Source organism: Bufo gargarizans, chromosome 4 (assembly GCF_014858855.1).
Source record: "Bufo gargarizans isolate SCDJY-AF-19 chromosome 4, ASM1485885v1, whole genome shotgun sequence".
NCBI lineage: Eukaryota > Metazoa > Chordata > Amphibia > Anura > Bufonidae > Bufo > Bufo gargarizans.
Window position 1 is genome coordinate 476,178,137 of NC_058083.1, and position 13,729 is coordinate 476,191,865.

The window sequence follows — 13,729 nt, forward strand, 5'->3', positions numbered from 1 at the left end:
ACAGTCATGTGAAAAAATTAGGACACCCTTTGAAAGCATGTGGTTTTTTGTAACATTTTTAATAAAAGGTTATTTCATCTCCGTTTCAACAATACAGAGAGATTAAAGTAATCCAACTAAACAAAGAAAACTGAAGAAAAGTCTTTTCAAGATCTTCTGTAAATGTCATTCTACAAAAATGCCTATTCTAACTGAGGAAAAAGATAGGACACCCTTGCCCCTAATAGCGAGTGTTACCTCCTTTGGCTGAAATAACTGCAGTGAGACGGTTCTTGTAGCCATCTACCAGTCTTCGACATCGGTCTGAGGAAATTTTACCCCACTCCTCAATGCAGAACTTTTTCAGCTGTGAGATGTTTGAGGGGTTTCTTGCACGTACAGCCCTTTTCAAGTCACCCCACAGCATCTCAATGGGATTCAAATCTGGACTTTGACTTGGCCATTCCAGGACTCTCCATTTCTTCTTTTTCAGCCAATCTTTGGTTGATTTACTAGTATGTTTTGGGTCATTGTCATGTTGCATGGTCCAGTTCCGCTTCAGCTTTAATTTTCTAACTGATGGTCTCACATGTTCTTCAAGCACCTTCTGATACACAGTAGAATTCATCGTGGATTCTATGATGGTGAGCTGACCAGGTCCTGCTGCAGCAAAGCAGCCCCAAACCATGACACTTCCACCTCCATGCTTCACAGTTGTTATGAGGTTCTTTTCTTGGAATGCTGTGTTTGGTTTACGCCAAACATGTCCTCTGCTGTTGTGTCCAAATAATTCAATTTTGGACTCATCTGTCCAAAGAACATTATTCCAGAAGTCCTGGTCTTTGTCAACTTTATCTCTGGCAAATGTCAGTCTGGCCTCGATGTTTCTCTTGGAAAGCAAAGGTTTCCTCCTTGCACACCTCCCATGCAAGTTAAACTTGTACAGTCTCTTTCTGATTGTAGAGGCATGTACTTCTACATCAACAGTAGCCAGAGCCTGCTGTAGTTCTCGAGATGACACTTTAGGGTTTTTGGAGACCTCTTTTAGCATCTTGCGGTCTGCTTTTGGGGTGAACTTGCTGGGGCGACCAGTCCTGGGCATGTTGGCAGTTGTTTTGAAAGCCCTCCACTTGTAGACTATCTTCCGGACAGTGGAATGGCTGATTTCAAAATCTTTTGAGATCTTTTTAAATCCCTTCCCAGACTCATAGGCTGCTACAATCTTTTTTCTGAAGTCCTCTGACAGCTCTTTTGCTCTCACCATGGTGCTCACTCTCACTTCAACAGTCAGGAGCACACCAAACTAAATGTCTGAGGTTTAAATAGGGCAAGCCTCATTCAACATGCAGAGTAACGATCTACTAATTATGTGCACCTGGTGTGATATACCTGTGTGAGATCTGAGCCAATTTAAGAGGGAATACATGTGAGGGTGTCCTATCTTTTTCCTCAGTTAGAATAGGCATTTTTGTAGAATGACATTTACAGAAGATCTTGAAAAGACTTTTCTTCAGTTTTCTTTGTTTAGTTGGATTACTTTAATCTCTCTGTATTGTTGAAACTGAGATGAAATAACCTTTTATTAAAAATGTTACAAAAAACCACATGCTTTCAAAGGGTGTCCTAATTTTTTCACATGACTGTATATATATATATATATATATATATATATATACTGTATGTATATCATTACACAGCTGTTTGAAATAAAGTAAAAACATCCATAAAAAAACAAAAAAAATACTATAACCACAGGACAGTGTGTCATGGACAAGACAGGGTGTAAATCACTACACTTTTTTTTAATGGACTTACAGGGAACCCATGACATCCATGAGCATTCCTTCAAGGGGACAATACCCTTGAGAATACACCATCTGATGGGACAAGCTATTTTTTTTCCTACATATTCATTTGAGAAATACCTCCATATGGCCCTGTTTACATATGCTTTGTGGCTTCGGTTCATAACCATGTTGACTTATGCTAGGATCCGTTGGGTTTTGGCATAGTGTTTGTCGTCTTGACTGGAAAAAAAGGGCTGCAGGCATGATGCAATCGGCTATGGAGCTTCCAAAACAGAAGTGAACACAGTCTACAGCGAAGGCTACACAGCAATCTTAAGAGCAACAGGCAGGCTCGGACTGGTTCACAGGGGTACAGGTAAATCCCCCAGTGGGCCCCTAAGTGAGGTGGGCCCCTAGTCTCCCACCCCCTGCACAAGTGGCACATAACACAGTAGACTTACTGCACTGCATACATATATTCAATGTACAGCACCTCCACCAGTCTATGTTCATATAAAAAAACGTGATAAGAGCATTAGAGAAACTCCCAGTTTATTATTATAGACACTATCAGAGCTGAGATGACTTCTAGGTATAGAGGAAAGCTACCAGTATCCTCTTTTCCCCAGGACCTACCTTCTCAAAGTTGCTGCAGGGACCCCCATATCTAATCATCTGGCAGCATCTTGCTGCTGTGCGAGCAGGAAATATTTGAATGCCCCCAAAATAAATTTTACTGGTGGGCTCTAGGCACCCCAGTCCGACACTGGCAACAGGTGTCACAGTGTAGGGGTGCGCCATAGAAATGAATAGGGTTATAGCAGGACTCGCACATTTGCTGCGACTGTGACTCTAGAATCACAAAAAATCCAACTTTATGGATTTTTGCAATTCTGGGGTTGCGGTTGCGGCAAATGTGTGAGACACGCTGCAACCCCATTCATTTCTATGGCTGCACCCCTATACTGTAAATACTTGGTCACACGAGATCGCCAACTCTATTACACAGCTGCCACCTGGCTCTAATGGCCGGGATTAGAATCTTATTTGGAGTTCAACCTGCTTCACAAAACAAGGAATTAAAAGTGATCCGAAGATCGAGCGTACCCCAAAATGTCATACTAAAAGTCATAGTACAAGTCATAGTACAAAAAAACACAAGCCCTCATAAAAAAGAAGGTTATGAGTATAGATAAGTAAATTGATTCTGTAGAATAAAAATACGACCCACATTTTTCCAAATCTTCAGATTCTATAGAATCTGAATTTTTATGTGATTCAATTCAGAAGAGAGAAGGGGAAAGAGGGAGAGATAGATAAAGAGAGGACGAGAGAAGGAGAGAGTGAGCGAGAAGGAGGGGGAGACAGAGAAAGGACGAGAGAGAGAGAAAAGGAGAGAGGAAGAGAGAAAAAGAGAACACTGGCAAGGGAGGGAGAGAGCAAGAGAACACACCTGAATGTCATTAACAGAGAGATTAAAGCACTTTCGATTTGGTTCGAATAGGGTCCGAATCGATTCAGACGCTTGATATGGTTAGATAAGACCCAAATCGAATTTCCAGAAGTTCGCTCATCCCTAGTCATGGTCCATGAATGCAGCAACAGACAAATAAATTATTTTCTTTAAAGTGTTAAAAGTGTTTTTTTTGGGCAAAAGTAGAAAAACATATATTTAGTTTACCGGTAAATGGCTTTCCAGGAGTCCGGAATGACAGCATCCATGGAGGATGTACTTATTGGCTTCTGTAGGGACAGGAAGAGAGACAGTTTAAAAGGCCCTCCCCCCCACCCCCTCTCTCCAGTGTTCTTATAACTTACTACACCGGATAGTCTGCCACATCTTTATTTTGAAAACAATGTTAATTCACACTGTATACAGTAGCAGTACAAGTCATACACACCAAATAGTGTACAAAAAAGGAGGGGGGTAGTATTGGGTGCTGTCATTCCGGACTCCTGGAAAGCCCTTTACCGGTAAACTAAATATATGTTTCCAGGACGTCCTCCATGACAGCACCCATGGAGAACTAACAACTTAGAACGTAATCTTAGGGGGGGACCACTGCCTGTAGGACTTTACGGCCGAAAGCTAAGTCCTGATTGGCCATTGAGTCTAGTCTGTAATGTCTGACAAAAGTTGTGGAGGAAGACCAGGTTGCTGCCTTGCAGATCTGATCAATGGAAGCTCCTGCTTTCTCCACCCAGGTTGTAGCCATGGCTCTGGTGGAATGAGCCCTCAAAGCTATGGGGCAAGACAAATTCTGCAGTCTATAGCATTCCCTGATGGTCTCCTTGATCCAGCGGGCTAAAGAGGTTTTAGAGGCTTTGCATCCTTTGTTTTTACCACCGAATTGGATGAAGAGGTTTTGTGATTTTCTCCAAGGTTTCGTCTGCTTGATGTAGGCTAGGACTGCTCTTCTCACATCCAGACAGTGGAACCGTTCCTCCTGTATGTTTTCTGGAGCGGTACAAAATGAAGGGAGTATTATCTCCTATTCTCTGTGAAACACTGAGACAACCTTGAGTAAAAAGGAATGATCCAACTTAAGAACTATCCTATCATCTAGGACCTTCAAAAAGGGTTCCCTAACTGACAGGGTCTGAATCTCGCCTATTCTACGGGCAGTAGTGATAGCTAGTAGAAATACCGTCTTAAAGGATAGAAGTTTGTCAGATATATTCTCAATGGGTTCGAAGGGAGAATCACATAGGTTGTTCAGTACATTTAAGTCCCACGTGGGAACCGTCTGTCTTAAGGTGGGCCGCATTCTGGAAACTGCCTTAATGAACCTCTTAACCCACCTGTGTTATGCTAAGGGAAAGTCTAAGCAGCTACTTAAGGCCGAGATCTGCACCTTGAGTGTGCTAAGTTTTAAACCCATAGCAAACCTTCTCTGGAGGAAATCTAGTATGTGGCCTATAGACGGATTTTCAGTCCTTGGGTGATTTTGGGCTAGCCAAGATGAGAATCTCTTCCATATTTTCAGATATATGGCTGAAGTTACTGGTTTACGGCCTTGTTGCAGGGTTGATATTACCGGATCGGAGAGACCCTTCTTCCTCAGGGTCTGCCTCTCAGGATCCAGGCAGTCAGTCTCAGCTTGTTGAGATTGGGATGCTCCAGAGTCCCTTGCGTTAACAGGTCTCTCCTGCATGGAAGGGGAAACGGATCTCTGACTGACATCTCCTTTAAGATAGGGTACCAGGCTCTCTTGGGCCAGTCTGGCGCAATTAGGATCAGAGTGGTAGAGCTGGTCCTTATCTTCTTTAAGACTACCGGGATTAGGGGCAAAGGAGGAAAGGCGTATGCCAGTTTCATGTCCCATCTTTGGGTAGGGCGTCTACTGCCACTGGATTTCCACTGGGGTTTAGAGAGTAGAAACAGTCCAGCTGTGAATTTTCCCTGGACGCGAAGAGATCTATCTCTGGTTGGCCCCATACCTTGCAGATCTGTTTGAAAACTTGCTTGTTCAGGCTCCATTCCCCCGCGTCGATCCTGTGACGGCTTAGGAAGTCAGCTCTCGAGTTCTGAGACACTTTTAAATGGGTCGCTGAAATGGACAGAACTTCCCTCTCTGCCCATGTGAAAATCTGATCTGCTAGATCCTGAAGGAGCGGGCATCTGGTTCCGCCCTGTCTCTTCAGATAACATACTGTCGTTATATTGGCTGATAATATCCTGACGTGTTGACCTTGGAGAAGGTGCTTGGCTGCTCTCAGAGTCTTCAGCACTGCTTTCAGTTCCCGGTAATTTGAGGACCTTATTCTGTCCCGAAGCACCCAAGAACCTTGGAAGAGATGTTCGTACACATGCCCCCCCCCCTCCCCCAGCCATTCAGACTTGTATCCGTGGTAACTGTTATGGATGGAGTCATATTCCACGGGACCCCCTTCTCCAAATTCTCGGGTTCTATCCACCAGGACAGGGATTTCAAAACTCTGTCTGGCAATTTTATCTTGGAGTTCAGAGAGCGGTGGTCTCTGTCCCAGGCTGTCAATACTGCCTCCTGGAGTGGAACTGGGCCCAAGGTATAATTGAAATACAGGAGGTCATCAGTCCCAGGATCTGCATAGCTTCTCTGATTGAGTGGGTTCTCTTCCTTTTGAACAACTCCATCTTTTCTCTTATATTGATTTGTTTCCTCTCCGGCAGAAAGGAGTGCTGTGTCCTCGTGTCCAGGAATTCTTTCCTCGTGTCTGGTACTAGGTCCGATTTTTGATAGTTCACAATCCACCCCAGATCTTTGAATAGGGCCAAAGTCTGATGGATGTCCCCCTCCAGCTTTTGTACTGAATCTGCTATCAGCAGAAAATCGTTCAAGTAGGGCACAATTGTAATCGAACTCTGGCGAAGGTAGGTCATAATTTCCGATACTATCTTTGTGAAGAGATAGGGGGCAGATGAAATCCCAAACGGCAGGCACTGAAATTGGTAGTGAAGAATCTCCTCCTTGTACTTGACCACAAACCTTAGATACTGTTGATGTTGAAGATGTAAGGGAATCTGGTAGTACGCATCCTTGAGGTCCAATGTGCAAAGGTGAGCACCTGGTGGGATCAAAGGAGTAGTGGACCTTATTGATTCCATCTTGAACCTGTAGTAGGTCACCCACCTGTTTAGAAATTTTAAATTGATGATTGTCCTTACCGACCCGTCTGGCTTCTTCACAAAAAATTGTCTTGAATAGTGTCCTGTGAAATGCTGGGGAGGAGGGACCTGGGTGATGGCTCCCAGAACCAGAAGCTTTTGTACATCTGACAGCAGCTGTTGCAGAAGGAGAGGAGACTCTAAGTAAGTCAGCTGGAAGGTTTGTGGAGGAGGATTTCTGAAATTTATCCTGAAGCCATCCCTGATGGAGTCCAGGATCCACTGATTGTGGGTAACTCGCTTCCACCTTTCCCAAAAGTGACGAAGTCTCCCCCCTACCGGTCTGGCATCATGGTTTCCCTGTGTTGATATTGGGGTTGAAGAGGAAACCCCTTCTCCTGCCCCCTTTTGGGTAGCTCCAACGGCCTGATTTACCTTTCCCTCTATAAGACTTGGCCTGTCTCTGGCCAGAGGCTCTACGAAAGGGCTGCGGTTTTTTAGGTCTTTCTTCAGGAAACCCTTTTTTGTTATCAGCCGCGTTTTGGAGGATAGAGTCCAAGACTGGGCCGAACATGAAAGAACCAGAGAATGGTATGGAGCAGAGTCTGTTTTTAGATGCTACATCCCCGGACCAGGACTAACTCAGCGTTAGTCTGAGACTGTGATTTAGCTGCAAATCTAATAGATTCCGCTGAAGCGTCAGCCAGGAAACTTGAGGCCATTTTTAGCAAAGGGAGGGACTCTAGGATCTCTTCCCTGGACGCCTTAGCCCTGAGGTGATTCTCTAGTTGATTTATCCATAGGATAAGGCTCTGGAAGCTGAAGTGGCAGCAATGTTAGTGTTAATTGCAGCCGCCCCAGACTCCCAGGATTTTTTCAGTAGACCATCCAACTTCCGATCCATTGGATTCCTCAGCTGCGACGAATCCTCAAACGGGATTGAGGTCTTTTTTTACTACCTTGGCCACCTGGATATCTACTTTTGGGACCTCGTCCCAGAGATTAGTGTCCTTCGGATCAAAGCGCAGTCTGTTTTTAAATTATTTGGGAATGAAGAGCTTCTTTTCTCCATCTGCCCATTCTTCTGAAATGAGGTCTTTTAAATTTGTATTTACTGGGAAGACCTTCCTTTTCCTGACTTTAAGGCCCACAAACATTTTGTCTTCAACTGAGCGTGCCTGTTCCTCCTCCTCAATAGCCATGGTCTGTCTAATGGCGGTGAGTAGGGGGTCTAGATCCTCGGATGAAAATAAATATCTCCTTTGTTCTTCCTGAGGATAGGACACCGAGTCCTCATCTTCCATTTCATCTGAAGCACATAATCCCTCCTCCTCTGAATCAGAGTCTAACTGGATCCAGCTCTTTTAGAGTGGGGGGAAGATGGTACTGGGTCTGGGTTCTGGCCCGAGGTTGCCGCCTGCACCTCCTCTCTTACGATAGCTCCTAAATCCGAGAGTAGAGATGACCGCTCGGCCTTAAGAATTTTGGACAGGCATTCTGGGCATAATTGTTTTTTAATGGCTCCAGAAGCCTTGTTCGGCAGGTCGCACACTTTCTTCCCTTCTTTTTAGGGTCTCCATGTGATCTGTGCCCTGACTCTTTTGTAGTCTAAGGGAAAACGGATAAAAGACTATATTAAGAGTCAAAGATTCCCATTTAAAAAAAAAACTGTCTAAGCACATAAAGGCTGCTTCTTACAGGGGCCTGGACGGGGGAGTCTGAGCAAGTCTCCTGCTTGTTAGACGCCTGGACCTCCATGATGCAACCTCACCAGGTTGCCATCAGACATTTAAATAGGTCTTTCACTTACCGGTCCGCCCGTCGCCGCCTGGCTCCACCTCCTCCTGCTCTTCACGGGGGGACTCATTCCAAGGAAGAGTCAACCCCCTAGACATGCGAGACCTCCTGATTCGGAAGGTCTCCAGCATGCCGATGAGTGCCGCCATGACACTTCCGGTGACGCGTGTTGGCTTCCGGTCACGTGGCAGCGCTCAGCAATCCAGGCCTAGCGTGCGCAGGGGAGCGCAGAAGCCGCTGCCGAGCCCAGAGCTCCTAGAGGGAGAAGCAACTTCGGCGTCCCCGATCCCTCCGGCCATGCTTCAGAAAAGGTATCGGGGTCCAAACCAGGGGACCACTTCCCAGAGGGGTGCTGGTTAAGGGGCGGCAGGAGTCTGAAGAGGAGAGGTAAGCACCCCCCGACCAGACTCGCCCCATTCCCTACCTAACTTGCCAGGAGGGAGCTGTCTCACTCCCCCTATCTCAGTAGGGACAGGAAGAACACTGGAGAGAGGGGGTGGGGAGGGGCCTTTTAAACTGTCTCTCTTCCTGTCCCTACAGAAGCCAATAAGGACATCCTCCATGGGTGCTGTCAAGGAGGACGTCCTGGAAAAACTATATAACTTTGCTGTAATTATAATGATCCTCAGAATAAAGTTACAGTGTAATTTACACCATTTGGTGAATGCCAATAAAACAAAAACCAAGACACATCAGCAGTATTACTGGTGTTTTTCACGTACACTAAATTCACATGCGCCAGTGCAAATTCTTACTGGATTTGACGCAAATCATATACAAACTGTAGAACTGTTTCCAATGTTTATAACTATGTTCCATTATTATGTATGCTGCATTCACTGGTATTATAGCTGTTTATTGAGTTGTAGTAACCACTGGGAGGCAGTAGGAGGTGCTCACACGTTTTAGAAATTGGTTTTGCCAGCAGTATAGTGTAAGTTCCCAGTTGTCCTCAATAAAGGAGCTGTAAACTGCAAGAGGGATTAAAAAGGGGAGTTGTATGTACACGTTATCTGCCCCACTAGGGAAATAAAGTTACTAGGATCGGCCATCCCTTCTTCTTGTCATAGGCAGGTATAGGTAAACATAGGCGTGCACAGCCTATTGCATTAGGGTGTGCACCCTAAAGCACAAACACACACGCCAAGCGCGCGTGTGTATGTATGTATATATATTATATCCACAGATCCTCCATAACAGTGTGTACATTTTTATTGTACTAACCTAATACTTAAAAGACAAGCTTTAAAGAGATTTCCTTTCTTCCTCGGTACGCTTGAGTATTCAGAAACAGTCTATTCCTAAGGGTCGGTTCACATCTGCGTTATGCCAGTCCGGTATAGGTTCCGTTTTAAACAGACTATAACGGAATGGCGAGATGGAATGCAAAACAGAAACCTTTAAGAGGCATTCCGTTTTGATCTGTCCTAATAGAAGTTTATTAGAAAGCATAACGGATTCGTCTGGGTCCCCTTATGCAAGACGGAAAACAAAGTCCTGTCGACTTTGTTTTCCGTCTTGCATAACGGGAACCAGATGGATCCGTTTTGATTGCCATAGGCTTCTATTAGGACGGAGAGCAAACGGAATGCCTCCTGCAGAGTCTGCACTGTACGAGAGAGAGAGAGAGAGCAGTGGCTGTGAAGGGGAAAGTTCCAGAGCACAATGACAGCCCCAGAGCCTTTCTGCTGCCTGGCCAACCGTATGCTGCCACAGCGCCAGCCCAGCCTGCAGGACATCAGAGAGGCCTGGGGTCCCCATTGCAGCACCACTACATTTACATTTATTTATTATCAAAAGGCATCATACATAACAAAAAAACTACAACATTTTTTTACTGTCCCTTTCAGCAAAAGCCAGAATATAATAAAAGACAAAACAGACATTAAACTACATTTATAATAAAACAATTTACTTAGAAAATAAGCTATTCTGTCGTCTGCTGTGCTGTCCTCTGCTTTCTTCCGCAGATTCTTTCCCCCTCCTTTCTGTCTCTCCTTAGTTATGTGGGATCTGTGGATGACGCACTGTTATGGGGGATCTGTGGATGACGCACTGTTATGGGGGATCTGTGGATGACGCACTGTTATGGGGGATCTGTGGATGACGCACTGTTATGGGGGATCTGTGGATGACACACTGTTATGGGGGATCTGTGGATGACACACTGTTATGGGGGATCTGTGGAAGACGCACTGTTATGGGGGATCTGTGGATGACGCACTGTTATGGGGGATCTGTGGATGACGCACTGTTATGGGGGATCTGTGGATGATGCACTGTTATGTGGGATCTGTGGATGACGCACTGTTATGGGGGATCTGTGGATGACACACTGTTATGGGGGATCTGTGGATGACACACTGTTATGGGGGATCTGTGGATGACACACTGTTATGGGGGATCTGTGGAAGACGCACTGTTATGGGGGATCTGTGGATGACGCACTGTTATGGGGGATCTGTGGATGACGCACTGTTATGGGGGATCTGTGGATGATGCACTGTTATGTGGGATCTGTGGATGACGCACTGTTATGGGGGATCTGTGGATGACACACTGTTATGGGGGATCTGTGGAAGACGCACTGTTATGGGGGATCTGTGGATGACACTGTTATGGGGGATCTGTGGATGACACTGTTATGGGGGATCTGTGGATGACACTTATGGGGGATCTGTGGATGACGCACTGTTATGGGCATCAGTGGATGACACACGGTTATGGGGGCATCTGTGGATGACGCACTGTTAAGGGGATATCTGTGGATGGCACTGTTATGGGGGCATCTGTTATTAACAGTGCGTCATCCACAGATCTCCCTATAACAGTATCATCCACAGATCCCCCATAACAGTGTCATATTTCACACAGATGCCCCCATAACAGCGTCATCCACAGACCACAGATATACCCTTAACAGTCTTTTAATGGGATATCTGTGGATGGCTTCTCTTTCAAGTCACACAAACCTTTTCTGAATGAAATAGCGGCCGGGAGAATCGCAGCCAATGGTGGTATTTTTACATGATTCCTAAATTAAGTTTTTCTGCAGAACACTCTGGTTTTCCTCCAGGATTTCCTTGTACTTTTCTACATTCACAAGCCTTCTAGGGTCTGCTTCTGAGAAGGATCTCCAGAGAATAATGCAGCCTCACTAGATATTGGACGCATCAGATGACACATTTCAGAACATCTTTCCACTTATTAAAGGGCATCCTGTCAGCAGTTTTGTACCTATGACACCGGCTGACCTGTTACATGTGCGCTTGGCAGCTGAAGGCATCCGTGTTGGTCCCATATTCATATGTACGCACAGCCAGAAGAAGCGCAGTTAGCGCGAAACGGCCGCCGCTGATCAATGCGTGCCTGTGTACATCCGCCCCCTGCCTGATGTAATCCTGGAATGAATAAAGCTGCCAAAGTCTTTTGAAGCACACGGGTGAGTGCCGCTGTTTTCATTTATCTCCTATTACGCCCATATTCATGTGTCCGCATTGCTGAGAAAAGTGAAGTTTTATTGTATGCAAATGAGCGTCTAGGAGCAACGGGGGTGTTGCTGTTACACCTAGAGTCTCTGCTCTCTCTGCAACTGTCGCTCCCTCTGCACTTTGATTGACAGGACCAAGCAGTTTAAACATCATCATGAAAGTGGAGCGGACACAAGCGCAAGATTGTCAGGGCCGGGTGAGATGTCCGGCTTAATCAATAAAGCAGCAGGGAGAAGCCTCTTGAGCAGCGGGAACATCCTCTCTCTGCTCAGGCACTCTGAAGCCAGTGATTGGCTGCAGTGGTAATGCGTTGTAGACATGACGTCGGCTCTGCAGCCAGGAGAACCAAAGCAGCAGCGCATATGTCAGCTAGGTGATCATCTATCCTATATTACAGGTTGATCCCAAGTTGTCCGATTTCCCTTTGAAACCAGACAACCTCTTTAACCCCTTCAGAACGCTGCCAATTTTGACAGCAACGTTTCCTGTTCGCCTTCCAAGAGCCATAACTTTTTTTCTGTAAACCTAGCCTTAAGACGGCTTGTTTTTTGTATTATTTTTGTTTTTACAACATTCACTTTTTTCTATAGCGTGCAAGCACGACCACCAATGCTGGATTACAGTGTGGACGTAATCCCTGGATATGAGCATGGTGTAATGTGATGGAAAAATAAATCCAGCCAGCAAAGGAAACAATATGGACAATCACAATACATTAGTAAGTGCCTTGTATTAACTTTCTCTACATGATAAATGCCACTTGCTGAAGTGAGACAACCCCTTTCATGTTTTCTAAATGCTGTTAAGAACAGCTCAGGCAAGATGGCCCCCCCCCCATAATCATGTTCAGAAATTAGAATAAAATAAATCTGCAATTAGAAAAAAGTGTATGTGCTGCTATCTGGTTTTAACTGGCAGATAACATTTTGGTGACACTTTTCCTTTAAGCGCTGCCATATTTTTTTTTGCCTTGTTATAGTACTTTATTAAGGAATGAGGTAGGTCCATATATCCTGTCCACAAACCCATATAGAAGTTCGGAGCTACACGGCGACTTTGGTCACAGAATGTAGTACAGCTAACGTCACAACCACGATACAACAGAAGAAATTCAGCAGGGCTGTTGGGTCGCGTTGCGGCTGCATTCACTTACATCAGTTGCGATTACTTGCGATGTTCGTGCGCTCTACTGCAATAGTTAGCTGTGTGACACGGCCAAAATCTCGGTGTAGGCCCAGCGGAAGATTTCCTGGAACTTGGCAAGCAAAGCAAACGTATATTGGAAGCACATACATGGAATTATTCTGCACACGCTGCATCAACACATGTGGACATTTTTTCCGCCATATAATTAGGAGGGAACACTTAATTAGAAGCAGAAATTGGCGAATGAAGTTGTCCTGCTATTGTCTGGAAGATGTAGTCCGACCTCATAAATAGTCTGCTCCATCGTGCCAAGTATATGTAGGACAGATACCGTTTTTATGCTCTAAAGGGAAGTCGTTATGAAGGAATTTTTGTCCCTCCTGTGCCCTGAACTTAGACTTAGAATTCCTCATCATAATAACCCTAAATAAAGGGAATCTGAGGGCAACATAAACTGGAGACAGATACCCTGGCAAAATGTTGGGTCGCTCTCTTGAATTGACCCAGTAATTTTTCAAAAATCTGTATTGAGCAGCTCCAGCCGACCTCCGGAGTCTGCTCAATGCAATGCCCAAACTCAGGAGTCCTCATATTCATGGGTCCCTGGTTCTCCCTATTGCATTCAGCGTCAAATGGTCCCTACAGAAAATTACCCACTGGATCAGTGCTCAGTCCAGGTCTGATATGGGGGCCTGATCTGAGGTCTGATATGGGGGCCTGATCTGAGGTCTGATATGGGGGCCTGATCTGAGGTCTGATATGGGGGCCTGATCTGAGGTCTGATATGGGGGCCTGATCTGAGGTCTGATATGGGGGCCTGATCTGAGGTCTGATATGGGGGCCTGATCTGAGGTCTGATATGGGGGCCTGATCTGAGGTCTGATATGGGGGCCTGATCTGAGGTCTGATATGGGGGCCTGATCTGAGGTCTGATATGGGGG